Raw genomic sequence first — 16,748 nt, 5'->3', positions numbered from 1 at the left:
GAGGTGAGCTGTGCACTACTTCAGGGCAGTTAGTTAAGGACTCCCCAGACCAAAGAGCCAATGTTTGTCCAGAATCAGGGTGTCCAAACATTGTATAGTTTATTCCTTGATCATTTGTACCCAGTTATTGTGTGTGTGTGTGTGTGTGTGTGTGTGTGTGTGTGTGTGTGTGTGTGTGTGTGTGTGTGTGAGAACCTCACCCTCTGTCGCGATTTCCCTTCACATTCATGATCTCATGCTTGAGAGTGTGTGAGTGTGCATCTGTTCCCATTCATTCTGTCCCGCGTTTGTCTTTGTTAATAAACCATTTTTAAATTACAAAGACTGTGTGTCCAGACCTTTATCTTTAAGATACCAAAAGAACCTTTCTCACAACAGCCACCTTCTGGTTCATCTGGGGATCCAAGATGGAGTGGGTCCGACGGGTCGCCATGCACAGGTCCCTGGGCAATGGGGGCAAAAGTGTCCCCAATGTCACCCTCATCCTGATGACGACCTTCATGTGTGGCTTCATCAGGCTGTGTGTGGAACCAAAGTACGTGAGCACCAAGTGTCACTACGCGCCGAGTTTCTACCTGTCCCCAGTGTTGCGAAGGATGGGCCCCGATGCCGCGCAACGCCCCAGTCAGCTGGACGTTGCTGCACTACCTGTCCTTCGTGGAAAAGTTCTTCCAGACCAACAACTTTGACCACAAGTCCATCAAGCAGTGGTCAGCACGGAACATCCTGCAGACACTGCAGGAGAAGGACTCGATGGGTACTGTGGCGTGGTTCCCGGAGCAGACTGTCCAGACCATCCGGCAGAATGCCTCATTGCCAGAACTCACCAACAAGCACCAAGACCTCACTTGGCTGGCGGTGAGAGGGGCTCCCCCAGTCAGATCCTTCCTGCGTGGTCGGAACCTCACTCCCAGCGCGTGCTGCCCCTGGGAGGACTGCACAGGGGACAAGACGGTTGCCCACCTCTTTGCAGGCTGTGGGTTTGCGAGGAGGGTGTGGCGAAAGATGCAAGGGTCCTTGTCACTATTCATCCCCAGCAGCTGCGTAACAGAGGATTCTCTGATCTACGGGCTGTTCCCGGGGACACACACAGAGACGGACATCAACTGCTGCTGGAAGGTCATCAACTCGGTGAAAGATGCCCTTTGGGCTGCCCGAAACTTGTTGGTCTCCCAGCACTGCGAGATGTCCGTAGGGGAAGTGCTGCCGACTGGCACATTCCAGGCTGCAGGAGTACGTGCTGAGGGACGCACTGAAGCTGGGTGCAGCCAATGCAAGGGCTCTGTGGGGAAGGACTACAGTTTAGGGTTCTTCTGCCACTGGAGAGGGAGGGGTGGGGTCAGGCGAGGAAGCCCCTTAAATATTGTAAACATGGGATTGGGGTAGCACCCCAGGGAGCCACACGAGTGGCATCGGTGCTGTGTTTTTTATATAAAAATGTAACACTAATGATGGATCCATACACGAATGTAAAGGTTTGCACTGTTTATTGTTGTATATAGTTTGTTTTTTATGATGAATAAAGTTTATTTTGGGATAATAAAAAAAGCCTTGCTGAAGTACCCTGGGGCTCCCTTTCGGCAATAGACTGAGTGGAAGAGAACACAACATTGCTAAGTACTGGATGCCAATAAGTATCACTGAGAACTGCATGCAAACATGAGCTTAATTTTACCAGGGAAGTGTTAAGTGAGAGAGTTTGGGTTTTGGTCTTGTTTCTTGTTTGGGTTAGATTAGATTTGTGGTTAGAGCTGAAGTTTCCTTTGCGTTTAGTTCTTTTTAGTTGTGTCAAATAAAGTTACTCAAACTTTTTGTGAAATTGTGGTGTCTTTCATTACCGATTCTGTCCTTCGAAAGGAACCCAAAAGAACCTGAGTCCTGTTTTAATACACCCTCCTTTTGGACAGACAAGAGGCCCTGTGGGGTATTAAAGGGTCAAAAGTTAAACTTGCAACATTTACTTAAATAGTAGAACTGAAATTTAGTCATGACCATAATTGCTCAGTCTAACTGTTCAGGAAACCTGAATTTATGTAAGTCTGTGTTAAAGTGGCTTTGAAATAAGTGGTACTAAAGGTGTTGTGTCTGCCCACTGCTGGCAGACTCTTGTTGCCAATAGAGAAGTTAAAATTCTGTCCCGTGTTTTTGATTCAAAAATCTCAGTCAATGATACATTTCCTCACTTTCTCTCACTTTGAATAGATGAATTTAACCACTACTCACTGATTTCTGTTTTGCAGCCAACTAGATATCCTTCAAACTCCAACCAATACAGCACAGTCCGAGCAAGTACTTGGCCTGCCACTCTCTCTTCCCTCTGTCCTGATGTGACCTGGTCAATGTTTCCTAACACTCCTTTGAAATGTCTTGGGACATTAGTAAGATGTATGAATGGGCTGTCCTTTAGTAGTGGATCATGAGGAACTGTCACATTGATGACAATTTGCATTAAACTTGATCCGACTGCAGAATTCACAACTTATTTTCTTGATAATAGCTTTGGACTTCCAAGAGTCTGAAATTTATATCCAATAGATGGTATTAGTATACTGGTTTAGTGTTGGGATGGTAGAATGGTTGGGTAGTGGTATGGCATTTTGCTGTGATCATGCTGTGATGATACATGGATATGATTATACAGTCATTGCTATACTGAGTGCTTTATATTTGGCATGTTAACCATCATCCTGCCAAGAAGTTTCTTGATCAGCCTAGAATGATAATGCTTGAAAAAACATTGTTTGAGAATGCAGGATAAAATTCTGGAACATAGCACATCCCATTCACATGATAACTATTGAGAAGAACATTTTAAGACATGAAATAGTGTTGCAGAACATGGTACAACATTCAAAAATATGATTCGATCATCCAAAGATGGATACAGCATTCAGAACCGCAGTACAACTTTCTGAAGGATAACACAACATTCTAGGGGATAACACAATATTATAGAGGATACCACAACATTTTACACTACAGTATTACATTTAAGAGCATGGCGCAACATTTTGGAGATTGGTGTGGTGTTCTAGTACCTGATGCAACGTTTTAGAAAATGTAACAAAATGTAACAATATTCTAGGGCAGAGTAGAGCATGGAAGATTATACTGCAATGTCCTAGAGTATGGTGTAATATTCGAGAGAATGGTGTGGCCTTCTAGAGTACAACGTGGTACATCATTCTGAGGATAGCAGGTCATCCTAGGTCATAATATGGCATTTAAGAACATGGTACAACATTCTAAAGGATGGGATAACATTCTAATAATGGCATGATATCCTAGAGTGGGATACAGATTTCTAGAGCAGAATACATCATTCTAGAGGATGCAATATTCCAGAGGTTTATGTAACATTCTAGACTGCAGTGCAGCACTCTAGAGAATAGTATGACATTTTAGAGTAAAGCATGGTATTGTCGAGCATTGGACAGTATTCTAGAGCTAGGTGCAACATTCTGGGGCATGGTGCAAGATTTAAGAGTAGTACGAAATTCTAGTGCAGGTACTGAATTCTGGAGCACACTCCAACATTCTAGAGTATGACACGACATTCTAACATATGGGAAATTGTAAGAGCAGTAAAACATCATTGGATCCGTCATGCCTGATGCTTTTCGGAGATTACTCTATCTACCCCCATTGTTACTGTATCCCTCATCTTCACCAATTTGTCTTGTTATCAGATCCATCAACCACATCTCTTCTACTATGTACTTAATTCATTTGTATATTCTCTCTTTAAGAAGCAGAACTGGATCATGCTTGTCCCATACTGTGCCTACTGATTACCTCCCCACTCCCATCATCATCCCTGTGGGTACACAGTCTTTTTGTGGCTCCATATAGTTGGATCAAGCTCCAAGCCTCCCTATCACAGCCATCCCATGAGCAGAGGCCTGAGGTCCCAGACCCAGATTGTGTTGCTGCCCGTCTGGCTCTGTTTCCTAATGTATTTGATAGTCAATTTAAAGACATATAATAATTCAAGACATTAAAAAGTATTCAAAACAGCTTTAAAACATTATTCAAATGAATTTAATGAAAATAAAATAATTAATAACATTATATAAGTTAAAACAAGATGCACAAAATAACTATCCTTTTCCAGATGATGACACCATTCAGAATGGGGTAATACTAGATATGCCAGATGGTGTAGCTTCCTACACAGCTCAGGGTCTTTGTGTTTATCCCTGGGTACAGGGATGAAGCCAGCAAAAGGGCAGGAGGTCAGATGTGTTAACAATGCAGTTGCATGGAAGTCAGGAATGACCTATGGGGAACACCTTGCTGGCAGTTCCCTTCCAAATGTTTCCGCCCACTCTCACATTTCAATACCCTTTCCTGGTACTACCCGTCCATAACTTATTTAACCTTTGGGAGATGATATTCACTCTCCTTCATTCTGACCACCATGTTTTTCATTCATTTCACTTGGGATTTGAACCCTTCACTGGAGGGAAACATTTGCTGGATTGGTCTTCATAATCTTGAAAAACTTAGTTTCAATTACTTAATGTTCCTTCATTCCTGACTTTCTTAATCTGAACTCATAATTCATTCTAAAACTATCATGTCTGCACCATTGTAAAACAAAGTTGCTTGGATGTGAAGTCCAGGTGAAGCATTTGATAATTGTCATAAGTTAAATGTTAAGAGAACTCAAGTGGGCTGTCTCACACTGTTCCTCTGACAAATCTGATGCCAATTTGATTTCAAATGCATCTGAGAGTGAACAACTTTACTGCCACTTGCACTATTTGGCAAATTGGCTTGCACAATAGTGCATGAATCACATACATGCACTGGAAATATACTACCAGCATGTCTCCTATACCATCAGGGCCCAAACACCCTTGACCATTGCTACATGACCATCAAAGATGCCTATCGAGCCCCCCGCCCACACTTAGGTAAATCAGACCACCAGGTTATTCTCCTTCTCCCTGCATACAATCAGAAGCTGAAATGTGAGGATCATTACAGAAAGTTGTACAGTGCTGGTCAGAAGAAATAGATGAGCTTCTACACAACTGCTTTGAGTCAGTAGACTGGTCCATGTTCAAAGTCAGCAGCCAGCTTAGATGAGTATGTCACGGACTTTATCAGCAGTGTGTTGAGGACTGTGCACTGAAGAGGACAATGTGGTTGTTCCCAACCGGAAACCATGGATGAACCAGGAGATCCACTCTCTACTTAAGTCAGGGACTGTGGCATTCAACTCAGGTGACCCTGACCTACATGAGAAATCAAGATACGACCTCCATTAAAGCTATCAGGGATGCCAAGAGACAATATCAGTCCAAAATCGAGTCCCAGACCAGCTGTTAGTTGTGGCAGGGCTTACATGCTATAATGGGCTACTAAACGAAGTCAGGCAGAATCACCGATAACAGCGCATCCCTTCCTACTGAGCTTAACAAATTCTATGCACATTTTGAACAGAAGGGGATTGGAATGTCACCACCCACCCCAACAGCCTCCGATGCACCTGAACTCACAGTCACTTTTGCAGACGTAAGATTAGTCTTCCGGAGAGTGAACCCGTAGAAAGCATCTGGCCTGGACGATGTCCGTAGCTGTGTTTGTAGATCCTGCACATATCAGCTGGTGAGAGCATTTGCAGATATTTTTAACCTGCTTCAATCTGAGGTTTCCACCTGCTATTATCCTGATACCTAAGAAAACCAAGGTAACGTGCCTTAATGACTACCATCCGGTGGCTCTGACATCATGAAGTGCTTTGAGAGGTTGGTCATGGCATGTATTAACTCCAGCCTCCCAGACAACCTTGACCCACTGCAATTCGAAACACATGTATGGCAGATGCCATCTCCCTGGCTCTTCACTCATCTCTGGACCATCTGAACAGTAAAGGCACCTACGTTAGACTATTGTTTATTGATTACAGCTCAGCCTTCAATACATTAATTCCAAGCAAACTCATTTACAAACTCTGAGACCTGGGACTCAACACCTCCCTTTGCATCTGGATCCTTGATTTCCTGACCAACAAACCACAATAATGATTGACAGCAACACCTCTGCTATGATTATCCTCAACACTGGTGCCCCACAAGGCTGCGTCCTCAGCCCCCTCCTCTATTCCCTATATACTCACGACTGCGTGGCCAGATTCTGCTCTAATTCCATCTATACGTTTGCAGATGATATCACCACAGTGGGCCATATCTCAAATAAGAGATACAGGAAGGAGATATTGAGCTTAGTGACATGGTGTCATGACAACAATTTTTCCCTCAATGTCAACAAAACAAAAGAGCTGGTCATTGACTTCAGGAAGGGAGGGGGGAGGGGGAGCAGTGCACATGCTTCTGTTTATATCAATGGTGCTGAGGTCGAGAGGATTGAGAGCTTCAAGTTCCTGGGAGTGAACATCACTTATAGCCTGTTCTGGTCCAACCACATTGACGCCATGGCCAAGAAAGCTCACCAGCGCCTCTACTTCCTCAAGAGACTAAAGAAATTTGGCATGTCCCCTTTGATCCTCACCAATTTTTATTGATGCACCATAGGAAGCATCCTATCCGGATGCATCATGGCTTGGTATGGCAACTGCTCTGCCTGTGACAGCAAGAAACTACAGAGAGTTTTGGACACAGCTCAGCACATCATGGAAACCAACCTCCCCTCCACGGACTCTGTCTACACTTCTCACTGCCTCAGTAAAGCAGCCAATATAATTAAAGACCCCACCCGCCCGAGATATTCTCTCTTCTCCCCCCTCCCATCAGGCAGAAGATACAAAAGCCTGAAACCACGTACCACTAGGTTCAAGGACAGCATCTATCTCACTGTTATAAGACCATTGAACTGTTCCTTGGTACGATAAGATGGACTCTTGACTTCACAATCTACCTTGTTATGGCCTTGCACCTTATTGTTTACCTGCACTGCACTTTCTCTGTACTGTAACACTATTATTGTTTTACCTTGTACCACCTTAATACACTGTTATAATGAATTGATCTGCATGAACGGTATGCAAGACAAGTTTTTCACTTTACCTCAGTACATATGACAATAATAAACCAACTTACCAAGCGTACAGACTTGGTTGTTCGTAACATAATTCTTTATGCAATAGTGATTGACACCAGCTCTGCTAAATAAGACCCTGTGTATTCCAGCTATCACTACTTGTCAATCGGTCATGTGAAAGGTGCTGTGGATGATGTTGATATGTAGCTTAGAGTATTGTTGTGAAAGTTAGGTGGGTATATGAATGTTAGGGATTGTTTTTAGGCCAGTAAACGGGCTGCATTCCATGGAGCAGTGTGGCAGGCTGGTAGTGCAGCTATTGAGAGCTGGGTTAATGGTGCCATTGACCTTGACTACACGTGTTAGGTCATTAAACTTCTTTTGTCTCACTGCATCCAGAACATTGATGCTGTAATTATGATGTTCACTTTAAATACAACTTCCTACCACTGCTACTTGATCATCTACTGTATATTGGAGGGCTTCATGGATCCCTGCAGATGATGGATGTTGCTCCTCACTTTCACCTTGTGCACTAAAATCCAGACCCATGTAAAAACATTACAGAGTGCCTGCTTCACCCATGCTCCCTCATGATGTTCAGCCATAAGAAATGCATACCTCTCCTATAAGAGCTATGATATAACCTCAAATGGCACTAGGTAGCATCAACTAATATTAGATATCATGAAATTGGTTCTTATGAATATGCAGTAAGGCAATAAATGACATCTTTGAGCTGGCTGGACAACATAATGGTGATAACGAGGTGGGAATATAAATTTTCTATGCATTGTACAGGTTAATCACATATCATAACCAAGCTTATGTTTTCGGACACTTTAGATCTCTAAACGTTTAAGATTTTTTCCACAACTATTTTCTTTATTGATATTAGGTAAGAAGTTGATACAAGTATAGAAAGATTATTCAATCCCATGCACAGTACTTATTTCCCCAGTTTATTAAGCAGTTTGGTTTAAAATAAAATGGATAGGTTTTTACAGAGTACCTTAAACAATCGACCTCAGCCTGGGATGGAAGACCACGAACGTTTGGAAGAAGAATCCTTTGGCAATACCTTTCCTTCTTCAGCTGTTTATGTTTGTCAGAGGGTGAGTCTTTATCTTGGATTATAGTGACTGAAACACTGATAGTAGTAGGTCAGCAATTGGACAAATTTGTATTTGCCAGGCATCAGAACCTGAGCGGATTACTGTTTGTGATAAGGAGACAATGTAAGACCAGCAAATCCTACCCAAGGTTACAACCCCATATTATAAAGCTTCTTTTAATAATCTTTTAAATGAACCATAGTCTGCAAAAATATTGCAGAGCTTTGATGATCCATCAACTAACTGGAGTAAGGGTAAATAGAGGCCCTTTCCCATTTACTTGTGATCTTCATTATTGACGTAATAATATCCAAATGCTGAGCTTTTGTGTGACAAATATCCCCATCTATGTTTTTTTTAAATTGAAGTTACTTTAATTGCATCTCAGCTGCCAGTAATACTGCTTTACTAGAGCAATTCTCCACATCCATTCCAGGTGTGCAATGCTAGGGGAGCTCGTTAAAAGTTTGTCAAAACCCCAATGCAACATTATTGATTAACATCAGAGGTTTATTGCTGGGGAGAAGTCAAAGCAATAGCTCAGACACATTAAAGTAGAAATTCCACATTAAACATCATAACTACTCCTGACACAATTCCAGTGGGTGAACATAAATGGGTTGAGTAAAGGTGTGACCAGCAATCTGCTAACAACTTGTTTTGTTCTGAATTTCAACCTTTCCCTATGCTGGATGGTGTGGCATATTTTTGCGGACCTTTCAGGCAACTGTCCAATCTTCACAGCCTTAGATGATTCCACTAGATCTTGTCAATGCATCAGAATTTTGTTCATCAGAATTTTATTCATCTTGCACTTACCCCTGACTGACTGTATGCACTTGATATTGGGACCCCTCTGTACCATTCTAGACGACCACTAACCAGTGTGACAATGGATAACCTTGGTCATTAAACATCTGGGTGTTCAGGTTCATAAGTAAGGTGGCTCCAGCAATCCCCCCATCTCTGTGATATGCTAGGATAGCAAGGCTTGAATGTTGATAGAATACAAGTCCTTTTTGTTCAAAAATGGAATGCTTTTTATATTGTTGCTTTTTCCAACAGGGAAAGTAGTACTGTCTCCTGCACGATCAAACAAGGCATTTGTTACCTCTATGGTTTACCAAAGAATTCATAGCTTCATGGATTTAGGAGAAAATTTTTTTTTAAAAAAAAGCTAATTCAATGATACTCCCAGCAATACACAGATCACTGCCACTGGAATTTAAGAGCAAGTGGGGTTGGATAGTGGTGGGAGAAGGAGTCAGACTTTGATTTCTGTTGATAGAATAAAACAGTCAGTATCAGATCAACTGCTATTGTATATCTCACCTAATTTTCCAATTTTGGCAAGAACGCTTGGCAAGGCATAATAGACAGCTAATCTGATATCATTTTAAAATACCATCAAAAGTTAAAGTGGTCTCCTGGAACTCTTGAATGGAATATCTTATCTTTTCTGGCTTCACCAAGCATAGTGATAAGGTAAAGAGAAGCATCTTATCAGTAAATCAGTTCAGCTAATGTTGAAAAGTCGAGTTCCTGAGTGTACATTCTGTAATTTCTAACACTAGAAATAGAAAAGCTTATAAATGTGGGAGAGCATTTTGGAGACAGTGACCATAATGCCTTTACCTTTACCATAGCCTTGGAGAGGGATAGGAGCAGACAATATGGGAAAGTATTTAATTGGGGGAGGGAGAATTATGATGCTATTAGGCAGGAGCTTGGGAGAGTAAATTGGGAACAGATGTTCTTGGGGAAGTGCACAGCACAAATGTGGAGATAGTTTAGGGAGTACTTGCTTGGGCTTCTGGATAGGTTGTCCCACTGAGGCAGGGTAAGGATGGTAGAGTGAAGGAACCATGGTTAACAAGAGACATAGAATATCTTGTCAAGAGGAAGAAAGAAGCTTACCTAAGGTTTAGATCAAACAGTGCTCTGGAGAGTTGCAAGATAGCCAGGAGGGAGCTTAAGACTGAACTTAGGAGAGCTAGAAGGGGGGCATGAAAAGGCCTTGAAAAGTAGGTGTAAGGAAAACCCCAAAACATGCTACATGTTATGTGAAGAATAGGATGATGACTACAGTGAGGGTAGGACAGATCAGGGATAGAAGAGGAAACATGTGCCTGGAGTTGGAAGAGGTAGGGGAGGTCCTTAATGAATACTTTGCTTCAGTATTCACCAGTGAGAGAGGCCTTGACGTTTGTGAGGATAGCGTACCAAAGGCTAATATGCTAGGGCATGTCGACGTGAGGAAAGAGGATGTACTGGAACTTCCGAAAAACATTAGAATAGATCGGTCACTGGGGCTGGACGGGATATATCCAAGGTTATTACGAGAAGTGAGGAAAGAGCAATTGATTGGAGTGTGGCAAATGTTGTTCCTTTGTTTAAGAAAGGGAGTAGGGATAACCCTGGGAATTACAGACCAGAGAGTCTACTTCAGTGGTGGACAAATTACTGGAGAAGATTCTTAGAGACAGGATTTATGTGCATTTGGAGAAGCATCGGCTGATTAGGGACAGTCAGCATGGCTTTGTGAGGGGCAGGTCGTGCCTCACGAGCCTGATTGAGTTCTTTGAGGATGTGACAGAAGCACATTGATGAAGGTAGAGCAGTGGATGTGGTTTACATGGATTTTAGTAAGTTGTTTGATAAGGTTCCTCATGGAAGGCTCATTCAGAAAGTCAGGAGGAATGGGATCCAGGGAAACTTGGCTGTATGGATTCAGAATTGGCTCACTCATAGAAGACAGAGGGTGGTGGTAGATGGAGCACATTCTGCCTGGAGGTTGGTGAGCAGTGGTGTTCTGCAGGGACCTGTTCTGGGACACCTGCTCTTTGTGATTTTTATAAATGATTTGGATGAGGATATGGAAGGGTGGGTTAGTAAGTTTGCTGATGACACAAAGGTTGGTGGTGTTGAGGATAGTGTAGAATGTTGCTGTCGATTACAACAGGATATTGATAGGCTGCAGAGCTGGGCTGAGAAGTGGCAGATGGTGTTCGACCTGAAAAAGTGTGGAAGAACGATTATGAAGACAATACAAGGTTAATGGCAGGACACTTAGCAGTGTGGAGGAACAGAGGGATCTTGGGGTCCACTTCCATAGATCCCTCAAGGTTGCCGTGCAGATCGATACACTAAGAAAGTGTATGGTATGTTGGTCTTCATTAGCCGGGGTATTGAGTTCAAGAGCTGTGAGGTAATGTCGCAGCTCTACAGACCTCTGGTTAGACCACACTTGGAGGATTGTGTTCAGTTCTGGTCGCCTCATTATAGGAAGGATGTGGAAGCTTTAGAGAGGGTACACAGGAGATTTACCAGGATGCTGCCTGGATTGGAGGGTATGTCTTATGAGGATAGATTGAGAGAGCTAGGGCTTTTCTCTCTGGAGAGAAGGAGGATGAGAGGTGACTTGATAGAGGTGTACAAGATGATAAGAGGCATAGATCGAGTGGACATTCTGAGACTTTTTCCCAAGGTGAAAATGGCTAATATGAGGGGGCATAATTTTAAGGTGATTGGAGGAAGGTATAAGGGGCATGTCAGAGATAAGTTGTTTATACTGAGAGTGGTGGGTGCGTGGAACACACTGCTGGCAGAAGTTATGGGGGCAGATACATTAGGGACATTTAGGAGACTCTTGGATAACCACATGAATGATGGAAAAAAGGGGGGCTATGTGGGAGGAAAGGGTTAAATAGATATTAGAGCAGGATAAAATGTCAGCATAACATCGTGGGCCAAAGGGCCTGTACTGTGCTGTAATGATCTATAAATTCTATAAATGTTTAATTCAAGAAAATAATTTTCAATATACTACAAATCAAAGACAGATTACCTGTTCTGGAGAATAGATTTGTTGTGCTGGAGACACTCCTAGCCTAGTTCCTCTCTAAATACAATGGCTATCTCAGTCATTTTATACTAAACTCTTGTAAGTGTGGTTAATGGTTATTTGCACTCAAGGATGCCCTGTGGCTATCCCTGTATTCTTCTATTTTGAATTAGCTGCAATATAAACAGTGCTTCATTCAATAAAGCATTCCTGTCTACATCCAAGTATTTGTTATAAACAAAAGCTTGGATTTATATTGTACCCTGCAGACACTGATACACTCTTGAAGTGTAAGAAATGCAGCAGACAACTTGTACAAATCAAGTTCCTCTAAACAGCAAGGAAATAATAACCTGTTAAAATGTTTTAGGAATAAATATTGGTCAGGACACCATGAAGAGTGCTGTTATTATTCAAGTGGTGCCTTGGGACATTTCATGTTCACCTTGGAGGGCATACAGGATCTCAGTTTAACTAACACCTCTTAAATGAAGCATTATAACTGTCCTGGCCAGCAGATACCTGATACTAAAATTATACCAAGGCAAAAAGAATTGAACTTGGAAAAGAGATTGGTATCCCCTGAATATAGATAACTTAGGAGTGATCTAATTATTCAAAATGATGAATGGCTTCTGAAATAAAAACCAAAAATGTTGGAAACCCTTAGCAGGTCAGGCAGCATCTGTGGAAAGATAAAAAGAGCTAATGTTTCAGGTCAAACGCCCTTCACAGAACTGGGAAAGAGAGAAAGTGAGTTAGTTTTAAAATGCAGAGGGGATGTGGAGGGATGAATAGGATGTGGGGAATATCTCTGATAGACTGGGATATGACTGTTATGTTGATGAAGCCACCTAGTTGATAGATTAGTGAGGGAGATTAGAGAGAGAGAAAACAAACAAAGGGACACTGAAAAACTCTGAAGTGCAGTTCAGAACCTTTGGTAATGTTCAGCAGTTAAGGCAGATTCAATAGAGAGAGAAAAACTAAACAAATATTACAGATGGATGACCTACAACTGACCTGATTGGTTCTAATACAAACAGAGAAAGCTAGTTACCTGAAATTGTTGAATTCATTATTAATCTGGAAGAATGCTACTTGTTCCAATGAACGATGAGATGACTAAAGTCCTGTTCCTCAAGCTTATGTTGTTCTTCTTTGGTACCATGCAGGAAACCACAGACAGATAGGTCTGCACAGGGTCCCCTTGCACAGATGCAGCCTGACCTGCTGAGTGTTTCCAGCATCTTCTGTTTTCAGTTCAAATTTCCAGGACCTGCAGTTTTTTTGATTTTCATTTACTGATGAAGGGTTTCAGCTACTATCAAGCAATGGACACCTCAACCTCAAAGGCCTCCAATGGCAGGCATCTTAAGTTTACATGAGAACATAAAAAGTAAGTGCAGGAGTAGACCACATTGCCCCTTAAGCTTGCCCCACTGCTCAATGAATTGAATCAAACTACCTGTGTCAATTCCAAAGGGAATTGCTGGCACTTAGCTACTCCCAGATAAGGATGTCCAAGTGGGGACCTGCCTGTAAGCGTGATGAGTTGAGAGGCAGATCTGTTCCTTTCCTCCATTGCTGGTCTTCATGAGGAGTCCACCTCTGCAAGCCAATTTGTGGTGTAGGATGTAGAGGGAGAATCCCCACTACACTGAGGAATCTACCTTTGCAACCCGATGCAACCTGATGCCAGCCAGAATGTGGTGTGGGAGTGGAGTCCCAAAGCTTCTGGACAAGGTTTCCAACCTTAAGATTAGAAGGAAGAAAATATTATTTTCTTATTATTTATTTATGTTTAATGAATTTTATTTTTTAGTAAATTTTATTTTTCAGTTGTGGATAGCAATCTTTTAAATGTTTTTAAATGTCTTTGGATATCAGAGATTTTTCAAAACTTTAATGTATGCCTCCCAGTTTTGACTGAAAGCGAGGGTCTGCCCCTGGCCTTGCCTGTTGCACACCTGCTAAAGACTAGTCTCATAACCCAACTCCTGGAGAGTCAGTTTGTTCAGCTCTGCACATGAGCAGAGGCAAGAGTAGGCCAGCAGAGACAGGCACAGTGATGCTGCAGGTAGTGCAATTGTCTCACACTTCCTGTGACCCCAGTATCATTTTAACCTTGCTCTGTGGAGTTCGCATGTTCTCCTATGAATTTCCCCCGAGTGCTCCGGTTTCTTCCCACATACCAATGACACAGGGGTTGGTACGTTAATTGGCAACTGCAAACTACAGCTAGTGTAGGTGTATTTTACAGAAGGTGGCCAGTGGGAGAATTGAGGGTGTGAGCGGCATGTGTGAGAGAGAGCATGGAAGGGCCTAGTTGAAGCGATGATCACTGTAGTTTCTAATAATCTCAGCAGGAGGAAGGGAAAGAACAAAAACACAAAATAAAAGAAAGGCTCAGAAGGTGCCACCAGTAAACTTCAGGCAATTTCAGCTCTCACTCTACCTATCCCTGATTTAGTGGGTGAGAAATGGACTTTGTATTGTTGAAATGGGAGTTTAGTTAAAAATGTGGCTATTTAATTGATGGAATAGGATTTATTGCAAGGCAAAATGAAACTCACAGCATCTCAGTCAAGTGAAATGCAAATTCTTTCTTCCTTAGTCACCTGAGCTTAGCATTTCTGATATTGTCTCTGCTGGTCCATTAAGAAGCTTACAACATTGTCTGCTGTGGACTGTGGCCTATGAAGAGAATACCAAGGTGGACAGAGGAAAGGATACAAGGAATTGCACAAAGCCTTCTTGAAGAAACATAATGTCCCCACTGACTCCTCTGAATCCTTGACCCACCGCTGCTCAAAATGTAAAAGGAGCATTCAGGATGGTATTGAGAACCTCAAGTCCACGCATGGGGAGCACACAGAAGCTTTGCTTAAGTGGTGGAAGAAGACACCACCACACGAACTACTCACCCACCAGCCCTGTCAGGTTCCTACTGTCTCTCCTGTGGAAGAGTTTGCAGTTTCAATATTAGCTTCATCAGTATTTCTCAAGAACCCACAGAATGGAGTGAAAGCAAATCATCCTCGATCCCAAGGGACTGTTTAGAAAGAAGAAATGTCTGTAATTTGTTCCTCAGGGAGATCATATCTAGTACATTGCCTCTTGAACTTGCAAATCACTGTCAATGAATGGGTGATTTCTGAGCATTCTAGCTCCAAAAAATTTGAAAACTAATGAACTGTCACCAGATGTGGAGTTTGAGGTGAAACAGACTTCACCAGACTTTAGCCAAGTAGTTGTCAAACTATCAGCAGAAGTTGCTGCCAAAGTAGCTTAGATGTTACCAGTATTGTGAACAGACACATGAGTGCAACAAAAGAAATGCCCTGCATATAATGTGGATGAAAAACAATTTTTATGAACAGAGCACAATGAGGACATTAAAAGTCCATGGAGTGGCTGAGATGGGACAGAGACAGAGTCTGATTCAGAGCACCATTTGATCACACTGGACAGGATGAGGTCAGTCTGTGATAGGAAGTTAATAGTCTTTTCACATCAAGAGGTCAGTGCAAGGGCAACCATTGGCATTTTAACATATTCAGGAGCAACATACAATGTCCGACTGAAGCAACCAGTCAATCTTGAAGTGGTGCAATTGAAACCAATGAGTCATGCGCTGTTGACGTACAGAAAGACTGTGAATGCTGCTGGGAAGTGGTCTCTGAAGGTGGTAAGTCCAAAGAAAAGTAAGATATAATGCGGATTTCATCATAGTACAGTAGAAAAATATACACCCATGCTTGTAAGTAGTATAGTCCTATTAATAAGACTGCACATAGCAGAATCATGAAGGTTGTTTCTAGAGATGCACAACTCATTGAGGTCTTTCACAGAAAAAAAGTACAAGGCAAATAACATCTAGCTTTAGTTGAGGGGAGGAACCTGGATCATCATTTCAGATTTTAGGGTCAGGACCCTAGAAATTCCTTCTCACAATGCTGAAACAGAAAAAGCGTCACTCACTTGAAAACAGACTAACTGGAGTAACATCTCTGGGCTTCTTGAAACCTGATAGGAAATTCGGTCTGACTTTCTGGCAGGATTTTCATTTGTGTTGCAAATGTTTCTCTGGGAATCTCACATTAGAAGACTGGGATCTTCACAGGGCTTTTAAAATAGTGTTCAAGTCTCTCTCTCTCTCTCTCTCTCTCTCTCTCTCACACACACACACACACACACACACACACACACACACACACACACACACACACACACACACACACACACACACAAACATACACAGTTTTAACTTGAAACAGAAAGGGAAATTCTAGGCTGGATGTTGGGTTTGCAGGAATTCATTGCCTAAACTACAAAGATAAATCTCATTAGTGTATTCATAGGTGAGGGTGTGATGGAGGGATTTGCATGTAATCCCTTTCGTACATCTTCAGGCTCAAAATGTTTTTTGCATTCCTCCAATAAGGAACCCTTTATAGTCCGGTGAGATGTTTCAGAATACAGTAATTTTCAGCACTGTAACTGAATAATAACTCTGGGCTTATTCCTGTTTAGGGGAGTTGGCTCTGAAGAGATTGCTTCTTATGTTTTCTAAATTACGACAGTATCCTGCTCAGGAACAATCTTGCAGATAAATATTAGCCCAAGTCTAATAAGAAATCCTAAAACCATCCGCTGTTTTTTAAACAGTAACCCTTGTTGCTGACCAGTTACTGGCCAGAAATTTGTGTCTACAAGCTGAATAATGCCTATAAGCATCTCAAAATATTCCTTTTCATTGATAACCAGTGGGTCAACTG

Source organism: Pristis pectinata, chromosome 6 (assembly GCF_009764475.1).
Source record: "Pristis pectinata isolate sPriPec2 chromosome 6, sPriPec2.1.pri, whole genome shotgun sequence".
Classification (NCBI taxonomy): Eukaryota; Metazoa; Chordata; class Chondrichthyes; order Rhinopristiformes; family Pristidae; genus Pristis; species Pristis pectinata.
Note: the sequence above shows the minus strand (reverse complement) of the source record.